This window comes from Lepisosteus oculatus, unplaced genomic scaffold, assembly GCF_040954835.1.
Source record: "Lepisosteus oculatus isolate fLepOcu1 unplaced genomic scaffold, fLepOcu1.hap2 HAP2_SCAFFOLD_87, whole genome shotgun sequence".
NCBI lineage: Eukaryota > Metazoa > Chordata > Actinopteri > Semionotiformes > Lepisosteidae > Lepisosteus > Lepisosteus oculatus.
The window spans coordinates 219,500-236,078 of NW_027168425.1; the positions used below are offsets into that span (position 1 = coordinate 219,500).

Genomic DNA, 16,579 nt, shown 5'->3' on the forward strand with positions numbered 1-16,579 from the left:
AAGTTTTGCAGGGCCAGTGACCTGGAATCCAATTTTATCAGAGAGCTAGACTGCCTGTCTGTGTGCTCTAAGATACAATTAAAATCCCCTCCCACTATCACGTCTGTGCTACATAACAATAGGTGAGAGAGTGCCTTGAGTAGCTCCACCCTTCCTCCCACGTCAGTAGGGCAATACACATTGAATATCCGCAGGTTAATGGTCCCCCATTCCACATCCACACACAGCAACCTGCCATCTATGACCCTCTGAATACTTTTCAATTTGAATGCCCATCCTTTGAAAAGAATGGCCACGCCAGAGGCTCTGTTGTTATTGTCCCCTGACCAAACAGAAAGCCCTTTATCCCACCTTTCTTCAAAGCTTTTATACCTCTCTTGATAGGCTAAAGCACACTCCTGCAACATCAACACATCTCCCTCTCTCTGCTGGAGGTAATCAAAGACAGACTGGCATTTAACTCTGTCATTGATACCTCTGGTGTTAAGAGATATTATGTTTAGAGCCATATTACATAAGAAAGTGGAACCAGTCTTTACAAAACACATTTCTCTTCTGTCTCACCTGGTCCCTTCTTCTTTTTCTTTTTCTTCTTACCAATTTCCTGCCAGCCATCCTCTGAATGAGCCTTCATCAGGGTGGCAGCAGTAAAAGCATTCACGGAGTCCATTTCAAGGAAGGGGGTAGAGGGAGGGGTGGAGGGGTTCCAGCTGTTCCCATCGCCATGCTCTCCTTCCTCCTCGCTCGGGGAGAAAACAGAGTCATTTTTCCTTTTCCTCAAGTCCAGCTCCTGGGAGCACTGAGGGGAAAGGGGTGCAGCCGATGCACCAGTCTCCTCTTCCCCCTCACCAACCATTTGCTGCAGATCCTCTGTGATGGACTGGATGGAGGAGAGGAGGGCATCTGTAGCACTTGCAGAGTCTGAGAAAAGCAGCTCCGCTGAATCCTGGGTATCCTCGCTGGACCCGCTCCACCGGGGGGCCCCACACTGGCCCTCGTTCTGAGGAGCAGGAGTGGGGGAGGGGTCCTCGCTGTTCTCGGGGGTTTTCAAACCCTCGTGCTTGTCTGGTGCAGTCTGTTGTGGGGGCGTAGTGGATTTCTCTTCCACCGGCCCCGGAACCACAGCAGGGCAGATCCTGGCTGGAGGCTGAGACTTTATCAAACAAGGGTTCTTTGTTTGACTTGTTGTTTGCTTTGGCTTTTCGGGCCGGTTTGGCTGAAACAAGCACTGCCTCATCCTTTCTCATTTTGAGTTTATTGGCGTAGGCATGAGGGCAGTTTATAAAAACGTGTCCTTCCAAGCCAAGTAAATTGCACTTTGGCAGCATTGAACAGTCAGAGGCTAAATGTCCCTGTTTGCCACAGGTCTTGCAGCATTTCACAGTGCAGGGCGATGCCAGGTGTCCCACAGCGCCGACACACCTTTGGTTGTCCCACATAAAAAACATAGCCATTGCAGGCGCCCAGCCAGATTGTAGAGGGCAGGTGCCTTAAGCCTCCATTTACATTGTCCGGTAGCAAGCGAACCTCGAATTTCCTTGCTCCTGCTTTTATACCGTCAACATATCTAACCTCAGTTCCATGGTGGACGGTGCAGTACTGGTTAAGCCAGGTGTGAATGTCCTCCGTCTTTTTTGAAGGTACAGGCATTGAGCATTGGTGGTTCAGTGTTAGAATTCTCGCCTGCCACGCGGGAGGCTTGGTTTTGATTCCCAGCCAATGCAGTGGCTTTTGCAACTCGCAACTGAAAACCCACTGAAGCTAAGCGGGTGTGAGCTAGGTCAGTACCCGGATGAGGGTGAGCTACAGGGAAAAACAAAGCTTCCAGCTGGAAGCGGTGTTAATGGTGCCGGCGGGGGGGCGCTCACCCTGAGGTCTGTGCGGGTCCCAATGCCCCAGTATAGTGACGGAGATGCTGTGTTGTAAGAGGGCGCTGTCTTTTGGATGAGATGTAAAACCGAGGTCACAGCGCTCTGTGGTCATTAAAAATGACCACCAAAACCTTTGACAAAAGCTCTTGGTAATTGATGGTCTTCAAAAATGCTTCTCCTTTAGGTACATTTTAAATCAGCTGAAAAATGCTGTGAAATGGGGGGCATTTCAGGCCAGTGTAGGATTTTGGTTACAAGAACCATGAAAGTGCACAAGAAAGCCCGTACACTGAATTACACGGCTTTCTATTCAAAAGAGGACAAAAGAAATTCCCTGAGTTCGATTTTTTGCAGCACTGAGAGGGGCACTGTTGCGAGGCCAGTTAGCTCAGTTGGTTAGAGCGTGGTGCTAATAACGCCAAGGTTGTTGGGTCCGGCCGTCTGATTGGCGTTCTTTTCTTTGGGGGGCGGGAAGTGTCCGGCCGCAGGGGATCTTGGGACCTTGCCTGCATAGCGGCTTCCCAGAGTGCGTCGTTTCCGGCACAGTGTGGCCGGGTGTTTTCCGAGTTATCGCACGGATTGGTCACGCTCGCAAGCCGTGAGCCGCAGGCGATGAGCCCGGAGCTGAACGGGCCCCACTGGCTAGTTTGTAAGGCCAGGTGCATTGCCAACCACGACCGGCAGCGCAGAGGCTTTGAAGGCGGCCTGGGCTCCTGTAGCTGTGCAGCCACGCACTCTGGTTTCTTTTCATGTTGTACAAATCTTTCGCCTTTTACTAAAGATTTCCGTGGAGAGGAGCATGAAGGAGTTCCATGCAATTTTTGTGCTTCCCTGCCTTCGGGTGGGGCGCAGCCTGGCTGGTCAAAGAGAGAAAACAAAAACGCCCGCAATCGGTCTTGTTATGGCGATTGTGGCAGTCTGCTCCGCGAGTCCACGGTCTCCGGCCGTCTGATTGGCGCTCTTTTATTTGGGGGGCGGGAAGTGTCCGGCCGCAGGGGATCTTGGGACCTCGCTTTGCATAGCGGCTTCCCAGAGTGCGTCGTTTCCGGCACAGTGTGGCCGGGTGTTTTCCGAGTTATCGCACGGATTGGTCACGCTCGCAAGCCGTGAGCCGCAGGCGATGAGCCCGGAGCTGAACGGGCCCCACTGGCTAGTTTGTAAGGCCAGGTGCATTGCCAACCACGACCGGCAGCGCAGAGGCTTTGAAGGCGGCCTGGGCTCCTGCAGCTGTGCAGCCACGCACTCTGGTTTCTCTTCATCTCGTACAAATCTTTCGCCTTTTACTAAAGATTTCCGTGGAGAGGAGCATGAATGAGTTCCATGCAATTTTTGTGCTTCCCTGCCTTTGGGTGGGGCGCAGCCTGGCTGGTCAAAGAGAGAAAACAAAAACGCTCGCAATCGGTCTTGTTATGGCGATTGTGGCAGTCTGCTCCGCGAGTCCACGGTCTCCGGCCGTCTGATTGGCGCTCTTTTCTTTGGGGGGCGGGAAGTGTCCGGCCGCAGGGGATCTTGGGACCTCACTTTGCATAGCGGCTTCCCAGAGTGCGTCATTTCCGGCACAGTGTGGCCGGGTGTTTTCCGAGTTATCGCACGGATTGGTCACGCTCGCAAGCCGTGAGCCGCAGGCGATGAGCCTGGAGCTGAACGGGCCCCACTGGCTAGTTTGTAAGGCCAGGTGCATTGCCAACCACGACCGGCAGCGCAGAGGCTTTGAAGGCGGCCTGGGCTCCTGTAGCTGTGCAGCCACGCACTCTGGTTTCTCTTCATCTCGTACAAATCTTTCGCCTTTTACTAAAGATTTCCGTGGAGAGGAGCATGAATGAGTTCCATGCAATTTTTGTGCTTCCCTGCCTTCGGGTGGGGCGCAGCCTGGCTGGTCAAAAAGAGAAAACAAAAACGCTCGCAATCGGTCTTGTTATGGCGATTGTGGCAGTCTGCTCCGCGAGTCCTCGGTCTCCGGCCGTCTGATTGGCGCTCTTTTCTTTGGGGGTTGGGAAGTGTCCGGCCGCAGGGGATCTTGGGACCTCGCTTTGCATAGCGGCTTCCCAGAGTGCGTCGTTTCCGGCACAGTGTGGCCGGGTGTTTTCCGAGTTATCGCACGGATTGGTCACGCTCGCAAGCCGTGAGCCGCAGGCGATGAGCCCGGAGCTGAACGGGCCCCACTGGCTAGTTTGTAAGGCCAGGTGCATTGCCAACCACGACCGGCAGCGCAGAGGCTTTGAAGGCGGCCTGGGCTCCTGCAGCTGTGCAGCCGCGCACTCTGGTTTCTCTTCATCTCGTACAAATCTTTCGCCTTTTACTAAAGATTTCCGTGGAGAGGAGCATGAACGAGTTCCATGCAATTTTTGTGCTTCCCTGCCTTTGGGTGGGGCGCAGCCTGGCTGGTCAAAGAGAGAAAACAAAAACGCTCGCAATCGGTCTTGTTATGGCGATTGTGGCAGTCTGCTCCGCGAGTCCTCGGTCTCCGGCCGTCTGATTGGCGCTCTTTTCTTTGGGGGTTGGGAAGTGTCCGGCCGCAGGGGATCTTGGGACCTCGCTTTGCATAGCGGCTTCCCAGAGTGCGTCGTTTCCGGCACAGTGTGGCCGGGTGTTTTCCGAGTTATTGGAATGGTCACGCTCGCAAGCCGTGAGCCGCAGGCGATGAGCCCGGAGCTGAACGGGCCCCACTGGCTAGTTTGTAAGGCCAGGTGCATTGCCAACCACGACCGGCAGCGCAGAGGCTTTGAAGGCGGCCTGGGCTCCTGCAGCTGTGCAGCCACACACTCTGGTTTCTCTTCATCTCGTACAAATCTTTCGCCTTTTACTAAAGATTTCCGTGGAGAGGAGCATGAATGCGTTCCATGCAATTTTTGTGCTTCCCTGCCTTCGGGTGGGGCGCAGCCTGGCTGGTCAAAGAGAGAAAACAAAAACGCCCGCAATCGGTCTTGTTATGGCGATTGTGGCAGTCTGCTCCGCGAGTCCACGGTCTCCGGCCGTCTGATTGGCGCTCTTTTCTTTGGGGGGCGGGAAGTGTCCGGCCGCAGGGGATCTTGGGACCTCGCTTTGCATAGCGGCTTCCCAGAGTGCGTCATTTCCGGCACAGTGTGGCCGGGTGTTTTCCGAGTTATCGCACGGATTCGGCACGATCGCAAGCCGTGAGCCGCAGGCGATGAGCCCGGAGCTGAACGGGCCCCACTGGCTCGTTTGTAAGGCCAGGTGTATTGCCAACCACGACCGGCAGGGCAGAGGCTTTGAAGGTGGCCTGGGCTCCTGCAGCTGTGTAGCCACGCACTCTGGTTTCTCTTCATCTCGTACAAATCTTTCGCCTTTTACTAAAGATTTCCGTGGAGAGGAGCATGAACGAGTTCCATGCAATTTTTGTGCTTCCCTGCCTTTGGGTGGGGCGCAGCCTGGCTGGTCAAAGAGAGAAAACAAAAACGCTCGCAATCGGTCTTGTTATGGCGATTGTGGCAGTCTGCTCCGCGAGTCCTCGGTCTCCGGCCGTCTGATTGGCGCTCTTTTCTTTGGGGGTTGGGAAGTGTCCGGCCGCAGGGGATCTTGGGACCTCGCTTTGCATAGCGGCTTCCCAGAGTGCGTCGTTTCCGGCACAGTGTGGCCGGGTGTTTTCCGAGTTATTGGAATGGTCACGCTCGCAAGCCGTGAGCCGCAGGCGATGAGCCCGGAGCTGAACGGGCCCCACTGGCTAGTTTGTAAGGCCAGGTGCATTGCCAACCACGACCGGCAGCGCAGAGGCTTTGAAGGCGGCCTGGGCTCCTGCAGCTGTGCAGCCACACACTCTGGTTTCTCTTCATCTCGTACAAATCTTTCGCCTTTTACTAAAGATTTCCGTGGAGAGGAGCATGAATGCGTTCCATGCAATTTTTGTGCTTCCCTGCCTTCGGGTGGGGCGCAGCCTGGCTGGTCAAAGAGAGAAAACAAAAACGCCCGCAATCGGTCTTGTTATGGCGATTGTGGCAGTCTGCTCCGCGAGTCCACGGTCTCCGGCCGTCTGATTGGCGCTCTTTTCTTTGGGGGGCGGGAAGTGTCCGGCCGCAGGGGATCTTGGGACCTCGCTTTGCATAGCGGCTTCCCAGAGTGCGTCATTTCCGGCACAGTGTGGCCGGGTGTTTTCCGAGTTATCGCACGGATTCGGCACGATCGCAAGCCGTGAGCCGCAGGCGATGAGCCCGGAGCTGAACGGGCCCCACTGGCTCGTTTGTAAGGCCAGGTGTATTGCCAACCACGACCGGCAGGGCAGAGGCTTTGAAGGTGGCCTGGGCTCCTGCAGCTGTGTAGCCACGCACTCTGGTTTCTCTTCATCTCGTACAAATCTTTCGCCTTTTACTAAAGATTTCCGTGGAGAGGAGCATGAACGAGTTCCATGCAATTTTTGTGCTTCCCTGCCTTTGGGTGGGGCGCAGCCTGGCTGGTCAAAGAGAGAAAACAAAAACGCTCGCAATCGGTCTTGTTATGGCGATTGTGGCAGTCTGCTCCGCGAGTCCTCGGTCTCCGGCCGTCTGATTGGCGCTCTTTTCTTTGGGGGTTGGGAAGTGTCCGGCCGCAGGGGATCTTGGGACCTCGCTTTGCATAGCGGCTTCCCAGAGTGCGTCGTTTCCGGCACAGTGTGGCCGGGTGTTTTCCGAGTTATTGGAATGGTCACGCTCGCAAGCCGTGAGCCGCAGGCGATGAGCCCGGAGCTGAACGGGCCCCACTGGCTAGTTTGTAAGGCCAGGTGCATTGCCAACCACGACCGGCAGCGCAGAGGCTTTGAATGCGGCCTGGGCTCCTGGAGCTGTGCAGCCACACACTCTGGTTTCTCTTCATCTCGTACAAATCTTTCGCCTTTTACTAAAGATTTCCGTGGAGAGGAGCATGAATGCGTTCCATGCAATTTTTGTGCTTCCCTGCCTTCGGGTGGGGCGCAGCCTGGCTGGTCAAAGAGAGAAAACAAAAACGCCCGCAATCGGTCTTGTTATGGCGATTGTGGCAGTCTGCTCCGCGAGTCCACGGTCTCCGGCCGTCTGATTGGCGCTCTTTTCTTTGGGGGGCGGGAAGTGTCCGGCCGCAGGGGATCTTGGGACCTCGCTTTGCATAGCGGCTTCCCAGAGTGCGTCATTTCCGGCACAGTGTGGCCGGGTGTTTTCCGAGTTATCGCACGGATTCGGCACGATCGCAAGCCGTGAGCCGCAGGCGATGAGCCCGGAGCTGAACGGGCCCCACTGGCTCGTTTGTAAGGCCAGGTGTATTGCCAACCACGACCGGCAGGGCAGAGGCTTTGAAGGTGGCCTGGGCTCCTGCAGCTGTGTAGCCACGCACTCTGGTTTCTCTTCATCTCGTACAAATCTTTCGCCTTTTACTAAAGATTTCCGTGGAGAAGAGCATGAACGAGTTCCATGCAATTTTTGTGCTTCCCTGCCTTTGGGTGGGGCGCAGCCTGGCTGGTCAAAGAGAGAAAACAAAAACGCTCGCAATCGGTCTTGTTATGGCGATTGTGGCAGTCTGCTCCGCGAGTCCTCGGTCTCCGGCCGTCTGATTGGCGCTCTTTTCTTTGGGGGTTGGGAAGTGTCCGGCCGCAGGGGATCTTGGGACCTCGCTTTGCATAGCGGCTTCCCAGAGTGCGTCGTTTCCGGCACAGTGTGGCCGGGTGTTTTCCGAGTTATTGGAATGGTCACGCTCGCAAGCCGTGAGCCGCAGGCGATGAGCCCGGAGCTGAACGGGCCCCACTGGCTAGTTTGTAAGGCCAGGTGCATTGCCAACCACGACCGGCAGCGCAGAGGCTTTGAAGGCGGCCTGGGCTCCTGCAGCTGTGCAGCCACACACTCTGGTTTCTCTTCATCTCGTACAAATCTTTCGCCTTTTACTAAAGATTTCCGTGGAGAGGAGCATGAATGCGTTCCATGCAATTTTTGTGCTTCCCTGCCTTCGGGTGGGGCGCAGCCTGGCTGGTCAAAGAGAGAAAACAAAAACGCCCGCAATCGGTCTTGTTATGGCGATTGTGGCAGTCTGCTCCGCGAGTCCACGGTCTCCGGCCGTCTGATTGGCGCTCTTTTCTTTGGGGGGCGGGAAGTGTCCGGCCGCAGGGGATCTTGGGACCTCGCTTTGCATAGCGGCTTCCCAGAGTGCGTCATTTCCGGCACAGTGTGGCCGGGTGTTTTCCGAGTTATCGCACGGATTCGGCACGATCGCAAGCCGTGAGCCGCAGGCGATGAGCCCGGAGCTGAACGGGCCCCACTGGCTCGTTTGTAAGGCCAGGTGTATTGCCAACCACGACCGGCAGGGCAGAGGCTTTGAAGGTGGCCTGGGCTCCTGCAGCTGTGTAGCCACGCACTCTGGTTTCTCTTCATCTCGTACAAATCTTTCGCCTTTTACTAAAGATTTCCGTGGAGAGGAGCATGAACGAGTTCCATGCAATTTTTGTGCTTCCCTGCCTTTGGGTGGGGCGCAGCCTGGCTGGTCAAAGAGAGAAAACAAAAACGCTCGCAATCGGTTTTGTTATGGCGATTGTGGCAGTCTGCTCCGCGAGTCCTCGGTCTCCGGCCGTCTGATTGGCGCTCTTTTCTTTGGGGGTTGGGAAGTGTCCAGCCGCAGGGGATCTTGGGACCTCGCTTTGCATAGCGGCTTCCCAGAGTGCGTCGTTTCCGGCACAGTGTGGCCGGGTGTTTTCCGAGTTATCGCACGGATTGGTCACGCTCGCAAGCCGTGAGCCGCAGGCGATGAGCCGGGAGCTGAACGGGCCCCACTGGCTAGTTTGTAAGGCCAGGTGCATTGCCAACCACGACCGGCAGCGCAGAGGCTTTGAAGGCGGCCTGGGCTCCTGCAGCTGTGCAGCCACGCACTCTGGTTTCTCTTCATCTCGTACAAATCTTTCGCCTTTTACTAAAGATTTCCGTGGAGAGGGGCATGAATGCGTTCCATGCAATTTTTGTGCTTCCCTGCCTTCGGGTGGGGCGCAGCCTGGCTGGTCAAAGAGAGAAAACAAAAACGCCCGCAATCGGTCTTGTTATGGCGATTGTGGCAGTCTGCTCCGCGAGTCCACGGTCTCCGGCCGTCTGATTTGCGCTCTTTTCTTTGGGGGGCGGGAAGTGTCCGGCCGCAGGGGATCTTGGGACCTCGCTTTGCATAGCGGCTTCCCAGAGTGCGTCGTTTCCGGCACAGTGTGGCCGGGTGTTTTCCGAGTTATCGCACGGATTGGGCACGCTCGCAAGCCGTGAGCCGCAGGCGATGAGCCCGGAGCTGAACGGGCCCCACTGGCTCGTTTGTAAGGCCAGGTGTATTGCCAACCACGACCGGCAGGGCAGAGGCCTTGAAGGCGGCCTGGGCTCCTGCAGCTGTGCAGCCACGCACTCTGGTTTCTCTTCATCTCGTACAAATCTTTCGCCTTTTACTAAAGATTTCCGTGGAGAGGAGCATGAATGAGTTCCATGCAATTTTTGTGCTTCCCTGCCTTCGGGTGGGGCGCAGCCTGGCTGGTCAAAGAGAGAAAACAAAAACGCTCGCAATCGGTCTTGTTATGGCGATTGTGGCAGTCTGCTCCGCGAGTCCTCGGTCTCCGGCCGTCTGATTGGCGCTCTTTTCTTTGGGGGGCGGGAAGTGTCCGGCCGCAGGGGATCTTGGGACCTCGCTTTGCATAGCGGCTTCCCAGAGTGCGTCATTTCCGGCACAGTGTGGCCGGGTGTTTTCCGAGTTATCGCACGGATTCGGCACGCTCGCAAGCCGTGAGCCGCAGGCGATGAGCCCGGAGCTGAACGGGCCCCACTGGCTCGTTTGTAAGGCCAGGTGTATTGCCAACCACGACCGGCAGGGCAGAGGCTTTGAAGGTGGCCTGGGCTCCTGAAGCTGTGCAGCCACGCACTCTGGTTTCTCTTCATCTCGTACAAATCTTTCGCCTTTACTAAAGATTTCCGTGGAGAGGAGCATGAACGAGTTCCATGCAATTTTTGTGCTTCCCTGCCTTCGGGTGGGGCGCAGCCTGGCTGGTCAAAGAGAGAAAACAAAAACGCTCGCAATCGGTCTTGTTATGGCGATTGTGGCAGTCTGCTCCGCGAGTCCTCGGTCTCCGGCCGTCTGATTGGCGCTCTTTTCTTTGGGGGTTGGGAAGTGTCCGGCCGCAGGGGATCTTGGGACCTCGCTTTGCATAGCGGCTTCCCAGAGTGCGTCATTTCCGGCACAGTGTGGCCGGGTGTTTTCCGAGTTATCGCACGGATTGGTCACGCTCGCAAGCCGTGAGCCGCAGGCGATGAGCCCGGAGCTGAACGGGCCCCACTGGCTAGTTTGTAAGGCCAGGTGCATTGCCAACCACGACCGGCAGCGCAGAGGCTTTGAAGGTGGCCTGGACTCCTGCAGCTGTGCAGCCACGCACTCTGGTTTCTCTTCATCACGTACAAATCTTTCGCCTTTTACTAAAGATTTCCGTGGAGAGGAGCATGAATGCGTTCCATGCAATTTTTGTGCTTCCCTGCCTTCGGGTGGGGCGCAGCCTGGCTGGTCAAAGAGAGAAAACAAAAACGCTCGCAATCGGTCTTGTTATGGCGATTGTGGCAGTCTGCTCCGCGAGTCCACGGTCTCCGGCCGTCTGATTGGCGCTCTTTTCTTTGGGGGTTGGGAAGTGTCCGGCCGCAGGGGATCTTGGGACCTCGCTTTGCATAGCGGCTTCCCAGAGTGCGTCGTTTCCGGCACAGTGCGGCCGGGTGTTTTCCGAGTTATCGCACGGATTGGTCACGCTCGCAAGCCGTGAGCCGCAGGCGATGAGCCTGGAGCTGAACGGGCCCCACTGGCTAGTTTGTAAGGCCAGGTGCATTGCCAACCACGACCGGCAGCGCAGAGGCTTTGAAGGCGGCCTGGGCTCCTGCAGCTGTGCAGCCACGCACTCTGGTTTCTCTTCATCTCGTACAAATCTTTTGCCTTTTACTAAAGATTTCCGTGGAGAGGAGCATGAATGCGTTCCATGCAATTTTTGTGCTTCCCTGCCTTTGGGTGGGGCGCAGCCTGGCTGGTCAAAGAGAGAAAACAAAAATGCCCGCAATCGGTCTTGTTATGGCGATTGTGGCAGTCTGCTCCGCGAGTCCACGGTCTCCGGCCGTCTGATTGGCTCTCTTTTCTTTTGGGGGGCGGGAAGTGTCCGGCCGCAGGGGATCTTGGGACCTCGCTTTGCATAGCGGCTTCCCAGAGTGCGTCGTTTCCGGCACAGTGTGGCCGGGTGTTTTCCGAGTTATCGCACGGATTTGGCACGCTCGCAAGCCGTGAGCCGCAGGCGATGAGCCCGGAGCTGAACGGGCCCCACTGGCTCGTTTGTAAGGCCAGGTGTATTGCCAACCACGACCGGCAGGGCAGAGGCCTTGAAGGCGGCCTGGGCTCCTGCAGCTGTGCAGCCACGCACTCTGGTTTCTCTTCATCTCGTACAAATCTTTCGCCTTTTACTAAAGATTTCCGTGGAGAGGAGCATGAATGAGTTCCATGCAATTTTTGTGCTTCCCTGCCTTTGGGTGGGGCGCAGCCTGGCTGGTCAAAGAGAGAAAACAAAAACGCTCGCAATCGGTCTTGTTATGGCGATTGTGGCAGTCTGCTCCGCGAGTCCTCGGTCTCCGGCCGTCTGATTGGCGCTCTTTTTTTTGGGGGTTGGGAAGTGTCCGGCTGCAGGGGATCTTGGGACCTCGCTTTGCATAGCGGCTTCCCAGAGTGCGTCGTTTCCGGCACAGTGTGGCCGGGTGTTTTCCGAGTTATCGCACGGATTGGTCACGCTCGCAAGCCGTGAGCCGCAGGCGATGAGCCCGGAGCTGAACGGGCCCCACTGGCTAGTTTGTAAGGCCAGGTGCATTGCCAACCACGACCGGCAGCGCAGAGGCTTTGAAGGCGGCCTGGGCTCCTGCAGCTGTGCAGCCACGCACTCTGGTTTCTCTTCATCTCGTACAAATCTTTCGCCTTTTACTAAAGATTTCCGTGGAGAGGAGCATGAATGCGTTCCATGCAATTTTTGTGCTTCCCTGCCTTTGGGTGGGGCGCAGCCTGGCTGGTCAAAGAGAGAAAACAAAAACGCCCGCAATCGGTCTTGTTATGGCGATTGTGGCAGTCTGCTCCGCGAGTCCACGGTCTCCGGCCGTCTGATTGGCGCTCTTTTCTTTGGAGGGTGGGAAGTGTCCGGCCGCAGGGGATCTTGGGACCTCGCTTTGCATAGCGGCTTCCCAGAGTGCGTCGTTTCCGGCACAGTGTGACCGGGTGTTTTCCGAGTTATCGCACGGATTCGGCACGCTCGCAAGCCGTGAGCCGCAGGCGATGAGCCCGGAGCTGAACGGGCCCCACTGGCTCGTTTGTAAGGCCAGGTGTATTGCCAACCACGACCGGCAGGGCAGAGGCTTTGAAGGTGGCCTGGGCTCCTGCAGCTGTGCAGCCACGCACTCTGGTTTCTCTTCATCTCGTACAAATCTTTCGCCTTTTACTAAAGATTTCCGTGGAGAGAAGCATGAACGAGTTCCATGCAATTTTTGTGCTTCCCTGCCTTCGGGTGGGGCGCAGCCTGGCTGGTCAAAGAGAGAAAACAAAAACGCTCGCAATCGGTCTTGTTATGGCGATTGTGGCAGTCTGCTCCGCGAGTCCTCGGTCTCCGGCCGTCTGATTGGCGCTCTTTTCTTTGGGGGGCGGGAAGTGTCCGGCCGCAGGGGATCTTGGGACCTCGCTTTGCATAGCGGCTTCCCAGAGTGCGTCGTTTCCGGCACAGTGTGGCCGGGTGTTTTCCGAGTTATCGCACGGATTGGGCACGCTCGCAAGCCGTGAGCCGCAGGCGATGAGCCCGGAGCTGAACGGGCCCCACTGGCTCGTTTGTAAGGCCAGGTGTATTGCCAACCACGACCGGCAGGGCAGAGGCCTTGAAGGCGGCCTGGGCTCCTGCACAGCACCCACCCACTGTGTCCCACAGCACCACAGCGCCGACACACCTTTGGTTGTCCCACATAAAAAACATAGCCATTGCAGGCGCCCAGCTGGATTGTAGAGGGCAGGTGCCTTAAGCCTCCATTTACATTGTCCGGTAGCAAGCGAACCTCGAATTTCCTTGCTCCTGTTTTTATACCGTCAACATCTCTAACCTCAGTTCCATGGTGGACGGTGCAGTACTGCTTAAGCCAGGTGTGAATGTCCTCCGTCTTTGCCATTTCCGAGAACATAACAACATGCACCGTTTTCCTCTCTCTCTGTGTCAGAGGCTGCAAGTTGATCTTCTCAAGGGCAGGAACTTTCCCTCTTTTTGCCTCAAACACATCCACACATTGTTCAAACAGAGAATAGGTAGCAAAAACAACCTCAAATTCTTTCTGACCTGGGAGAGCGAAGATGAAATCCAAGTGCCGAGGTTCAAAGCCAAGTTCCTTCTGTAACACTTTTCTGCTGAACTGCATACGATCCATGAAGAGGTCATCCAAAAGCTCAAAACGTACAGCATTCTTGCGGGATCCAAAGGTTGCCATCTCAAACTGCAAAACAAACACTGCTTCCACAAAACAAGAAAACAATCCAACTACAGGCTGATCAAGGTATCTCCCCTGCCAGGTAAGCTGAGAGCCACTGGCTCGTTTGTAAGGCCAGGTGCATTGACAACCACGACTGGCAGGGCAGAGGACTTGAAGGCGGCCTGGGCTCCTGCAGCTGTCCAGCCACGCACTCTGGTTTCTCTTCATCTCGTACAAATCTTTTGCCTTTTACTAAAGATTTCCATGGAGAGGAGCATGAATGAGTTCCATACAATTTTTGTGCTTCCCTGCCTTCGGGTGGGGCGCAGCTGGGCTGGTCAAAGAGAGAAAACAAAACCGCTCACAATCGCTCTTACAATGCAGTAAGTAGCACAGGCTACTTAGGGAGTAGGCTCTTCTTCTTCTTCTTCTTCTTTTTCACAGCCTTAGTCCCAGACTGTCCTGGGGTCAGCTGCTTTGGTTGCTCTTCTCCATTTGTCTCTGTCGAGCACATCTTCCTCACTCACTTCACATACCTCCATATCTTTTCTCACACAATCTATCCATCTCTTTCTAGGCCTGCCTCTTCCATTGTTACCTTCCACCTCAAATTCCATTACCCTCTTTGTTACTTCCTCAAAGTCCCTCCTCATGATATGTCCATACCACCGTAACCTCGCCTCTCGCATCTTCTCAACCACATCCACCACCCTACATTGTCTACGGATTTCTTCATTTCTGATCTTATCCTTCATTGAAATCTGCAGAATCCATCTCAACATCCTCATTTCAGTTCTTCTCATCAAGTTCTCTTCCCTCTTTCCAACTGCCAAGCATTCAGCTCCATATAGTAGTACAGGTCTAATCACAGTCTTGTACATTTTGCACTTTAACTTTCTGGGAATTTTCCTGTCACAGATTATTCCAGTTATCTCTCTCCACTTGTTCCATCCAGCTTTCACTCTTTGTTTTACTGCCTCCAGTGTTTCTCCTCCCTTTACCAGTTTTGATCCAAGGTATTTAAAGTCATCAACTTGTTTCAGTTTTCCTCCATTTGTCTCCTCAACATTGGTCATAGTATCTCCTCTTCTCTCCATTACCATTATTTCAGATTTTTGTGCATTCATTTTCAGTCCACCCTTTTCCAGACTCCTCTGCCATTTGAACACTTTCTCCCGTAGTTCTACTTCTGAGTCTGCCATCAGTGCCACATCATCAGCAAAGATGAGTTCCCAAGGCACTTCTGTTCTTACCTCCTCTGTCAGTGTGTCAATAATGTTTATGAAAAGGAAAGAACTTAGTGCTGATCCTTGGTGTACTCCAACTGTGATTTCAAACTCTTTTGTCTCTCCCTGTTGTGTTATCATCTTCGTAGTTGCATCTCTATAGGTTGCTTGAACTAACTTCACCATGCTTTCTGGTACTCCTTTCTTCCTCAAGCACCAATACACCACCTCTCTGGGCACACGGTCATATGCCTTCTCCAAGTCCAGAAAGGCCACATACAGCTTTTTCCCTTTCTCTAGTGTCTTCTCCTGTAACTGTCTCATCACAAAAATGGCATCTGTTGTGCTTTTCCCCACTGAGAATCCAAATTGTGAGTTGTGGATCCTGATTATCTTCCTGAGTCTCTTGTCCAGAATTTTTTCCAGGATTTTCAATCCATGTTCCAGAAGTTTTATTCCTCTATAGTTTTAACACTCCATTGGGTCTCCTTTCTCCTTGTAGATGGTAACCATACTGCTTTTTGTCCATTCTTCTGGAATTCTCTCTTCCTTTGCAATATTGTTTAGCAATCTCGTCAGCCACTGAATCCCCTCTTCATCGAGGTTCTTAAAGTGTTCTGCTGCTATTCCTGATGGTCCAGTTGCTTTGCCCACTTTCATCTCTTTGATAGCTTCTGTCACTTCCTTTACTGAAATTTCTTGGATTGGTCCACACACTACGTCTGCCTCCACTAGGTTCTCCCTCTCATTTTCTACATTTAACAGATTTTTGAAGTACTCCAGCCATCTTTGCTTGATCTGTTCTTCTTTAATCAAGACTCTGCCTTCTCCATCCTTGAGTCCCGCCACCCGGATAATATCTTTTTTCTGTCTCGCTCTATGTTTAGCAATCTTGTAGATTTGGTCCTCTCCTTCCTTTGTTTCAAGTTTCTCATTCCATTCTTTCCAGGCTCTTTCCTTTGCTCTTGCTACACTTCTTTTTGCTACCTTCTTTAGTCTCTTATATTCTTGTAATTCTCCAGTGCCATCTTTCAGTGCCTTGTATGCTTTTTTCTTTTCCTTCAGTGTTTCCTGAACTTCCATATCCCACCACCACTCTTCATTTTCCCTCGGTCTGCCTCCTCTTGTCTTTCCACAAACCCTGGTAGCAGCCTCTTCTAGGATGTGGCTCATCTCAGTCCACTCTTCTTCAACTGAAGGCTCCTCTGTTTCCTCTGTGTTGTTTTTCATTTCTTTCACCAGCCTGTTGAAATCTACTTTGTTTTCTCTCAGTTTCCACACTTTTGTTCGTGCTGGGTGTTTCCTCTGCCTTATTCTTCGCTCCTTCAATATTGTGATGTCCATCACCAGTAGCCTGTGTTGTCTGGTAACAGCCTCATAGGGCAGGACTTTAGCATCTTGGACTTTCGCTCTATCAATTCTTCTCACTAATATGTAATCTATTTGGGTATCATGGCCTCCACTCCTGTATGTCACCTTTTGCTCATAATTCTTCGTGAACCCTGTGTTCACTGCAAACAATTCAAGAGCTTGGAGTGTCTCTAGTAGCCTTCCTCCTTCTTCATTTCTCTCTCCTAGCCCTCTCTGACCATGTTCATCTGGATAATCTGGGCATTTCTCTCCTAAATGTGCATTGAAGTCTCCTCCAATTACCACCATTTCATTTCCTGGGATTCTGCTAATCACTTCTTCGAGATCTTCCAAAAAGCTCTCCTTTTCCTCCTGTGGTCTTCCTACCTGTGGTGCATATACAGAGATGATATTCCATAACCCACTCTCAAAAGCCACCTGTACATTGATAATCCTGTCTGAGTGTCTAACCACCCTCACTATCTTGTCTGCTAGGTCTTTGCACACTATCACACCCACTCCATTCATTTTGGTACTCTTTCCAGCATATAGAATCATGTATCCCTCTCCTAGGTGTCTTGAGCTGTTTCCTTTCCACTTGGTTACTTGCACACACAAGATCTCCACTTTTCTCCTTGCCATAGTTTCAACCAATTCTCTCCCTCTCCCTGTCATGGTGCCAACATTCCAACTCCCCACTCTCATTGACTTAACA

At 53.7% G+C, this 16,579-nt stretch overlaps 21 non-coding genes across 21 annotated transcripts; all 21 read left to right on the plus strand.

Annotated features, from left to right (window-relative positions):
* Positions 1–2,602: 2,602 nt before the first annotated feature.
* On the plus strand, positions 2,603–2,719 carry LOC138236102 (U5 spliceosomal RNA). The gene has a single exon (XR_011188501.1). It is a non-coding gene; the product is annotated as a U5 spliceosomal RNA (small nuclear RNA).
* Positions 2,720–3,110: 391 nt separating this feature from the next.
* On the plus strand, positions 3,111–3,227 carry LOC138236049 (U5 spliceosomal RNA). The gene has a single exon (XR_011188449.1). It is a non-coding gene; the product is annotated as a U5 spliceosomal RNA (small nuclear RNA).
* Positions 3,228–3,618: 391 nt separating this feature from the next.
* Positions 3,619–3,735, plus strand: LOC138236053 (U5 spliceosomal RNA). Its single transcript, XR_011188453.1, has one exon. It is a non-coding gene; the product is annotated as a U5 spliceosomal RNA (small nuclear RNA).
* Positions 3,736–4,126: 391 nt separating this feature from the next.
* Positions 4,127–4,243, plus strand: LOC138236058 (U5 spliceosomal RNA). The gene has a single exon (XR_011188458.1). It is a non-coding gene; the product is annotated as a U5 spliceosomal RNA (small nuclear RNA).
* A 387-nt stretch (positions 4,244–4,630) lies between these two features.
* LOC138236074 (U5 spliceosomal RNA) lies at positions 4,631–4,747 on the plus strand. The gene has a single exon (XR_011188474.1). It is a non-coding gene; the product is annotated as a U5 spliceosomal RNA (small nuclear RNA).
* Positions 4,748–5,138: 391 nt separating this feature from the next.
* LOC138236059 (U5 spliceosomal RNA) lies at positions 5,139–5,255 on the plus strand. Its single transcript, XR_011188459.1, has one exon. It is a non-coding gene; the product is annotated as a U5 spliceosomal RNA (small nuclear RNA).
* Positions 5,256–5,642: 387 nt separating this feature from the next.
* On the plus strand, positions 5,643–5,759 carry LOC138236075 (U5 spliceosomal RNA). Its single transcript, XR_011188475.1, has one exon. It is a non-coding gene; the product is annotated as a U5 spliceosomal RNA (small nuclear RNA).
* Positions 5,760–6,150: 391 nt separating this feature from the next.
* Positions 6,151–6,267, plus strand: LOC138236060 (U5 spliceosomal RNA). Its single transcript, XR_011188460.1, has one exon. It is a non-coding gene; the product is annotated as a U5 spliceosomal RNA (small nuclear RNA).
* A 387-nt stretch (positions 6,268–6,654) lies between these two features.
* Positions 6,655–6,771, plus strand: LOC138236077 (U5 spliceosomal RNA). Its single transcript, XR_011188477.1, has one exon. It is a non-coding gene; the product is annotated as a U5 spliceosomal RNA (small nuclear RNA).
* A 391-nt stretch (positions 6,772–7,162) lies between these two features.
* Positions 7,163–7,279, plus strand: LOC138236101 (U5 spliceosomal RNA). Its single transcript, XR_011188500.1, has one exon. It is a non-coding gene; the product is annotated as a U5 spliceosomal RNA (small nuclear RNA).
* A 387-nt stretch (positions 7,280–7,666) lies between these two features.
* Positions 7,667–7,783, plus strand: LOC138236078 (U5 spliceosomal RNA). Its single transcript, XR_011188478.1, has one exon. It is a non-coding gene; the product is annotated as a U5 spliceosomal RNA (small nuclear RNA).
* A 391-nt stretch (positions 7,784–8,174) lies between these two features.
* On the plus strand, positions 8,175–8,291 carry LOC138236061 (U5 spliceosomal RNA). The gene has a single exon (XR_011188461.1). It is a non-coding gene; the product is annotated as a U5 spliceosomal RNA (small nuclear RNA).
* A 391-nt stretch (positions 8,292–8,682) lies between these two features.
* LOC138236098 (U5 spliceosomal RNA) lies at positions 8,683–8,799 on the plus strand. The gene has a single exon (XR_011188497.1). It is a non-coding gene; the product is annotated as a U5 spliceosomal RNA (small nuclear RNA).
* A 391-nt stretch (positions 8,800–9,190) lies between these two features.
* Positions 9,191–9,307, plus strand: LOC138236055 (U5 spliceosomal RNA). Its single transcript, XR_011188455.1, has one exon. It is a non-coding gene; the product is annotated as a U5 spliceosomal RNA (small nuclear RNA).
* Positions 9,308–9,698: 391 nt separating this feature from the next.
* LOC138236105 (U5 spliceosomal RNA) lies at positions 9,699–9,814 on the plus strand. Its single transcript, XR_011188504.1, has one exon. It is a non-coding gene; the product is annotated as a U5 spliceosomal RNA (small nuclear RNA).
* Positions 9,815–10,205: 391 nt separating this feature from the next.
* Positions 10,206–10,322, plus strand: LOC138236094 (U5 spliceosomal RNA). The gene has a single exon (XR_011188493.1). It is a non-coding gene; the product is annotated as a U5 spliceosomal RNA (small nuclear RNA).
* Positions 10,323–10,713: 391 nt separating this feature from the next.
* On the plus strand, positions 10,714–10,830 carry LOC138236085 (U5 spliceosomal RNA). Its single transcript, XR_011188485.1, has one exon. It is a non-coding gene; the product is annotated as a U5 spliceosomal RNA (small nuclear RNA).
* A 392-nt stretch (positions 10,831–11,222) lies between these two features.
* On the plus strand, positions 11,223–11,339 carry LOC138236050 (U5 spliceosomal RNA). Its single transcript, XR_011188450.1, has one exon. It is a non-coding gene; the product is annotated as a U5 spliceosomal RNA (small nuclear RNA).
* A 391-nt stretch (positions 11,340–11,730) lies between these two features.
* LOC138236083 (U5 spliceosomal RNA) lies at positions 11,731–11,847 on the plus strand. The gene has a single exon (XR_011188483.1). It is a non-coding gene; the product is annotated as a U5 spliceosomal RNA (small nuclear RNA).
* Positions 11,848–12,238: 391 nt separating this feature from the next.
* Positions 12,239–12,355, plus strand: LOC138236068 (U5 spliceosomal RNA). The gene has a single exon (XR_011188468.1). It is a non-coding gene; the product is annotated as a U5 spliceosomal RNA (small nuclear RNA).
* A 1,141-nt stretch (positions 12,356–13,496) lies between these two features.
* LOC138236089 (U5 spliceosomal RNA) lies at positions 13,497–13,613 on the plus strand. The gene has a single exon (XR_011188489.1). It is a non-coding gene; the product is annotated as a U5 spliceosomal RNA (small nuclear RNA).
* Positions 13,614–16,579: the final 2,966 nt, after the last annotated feature.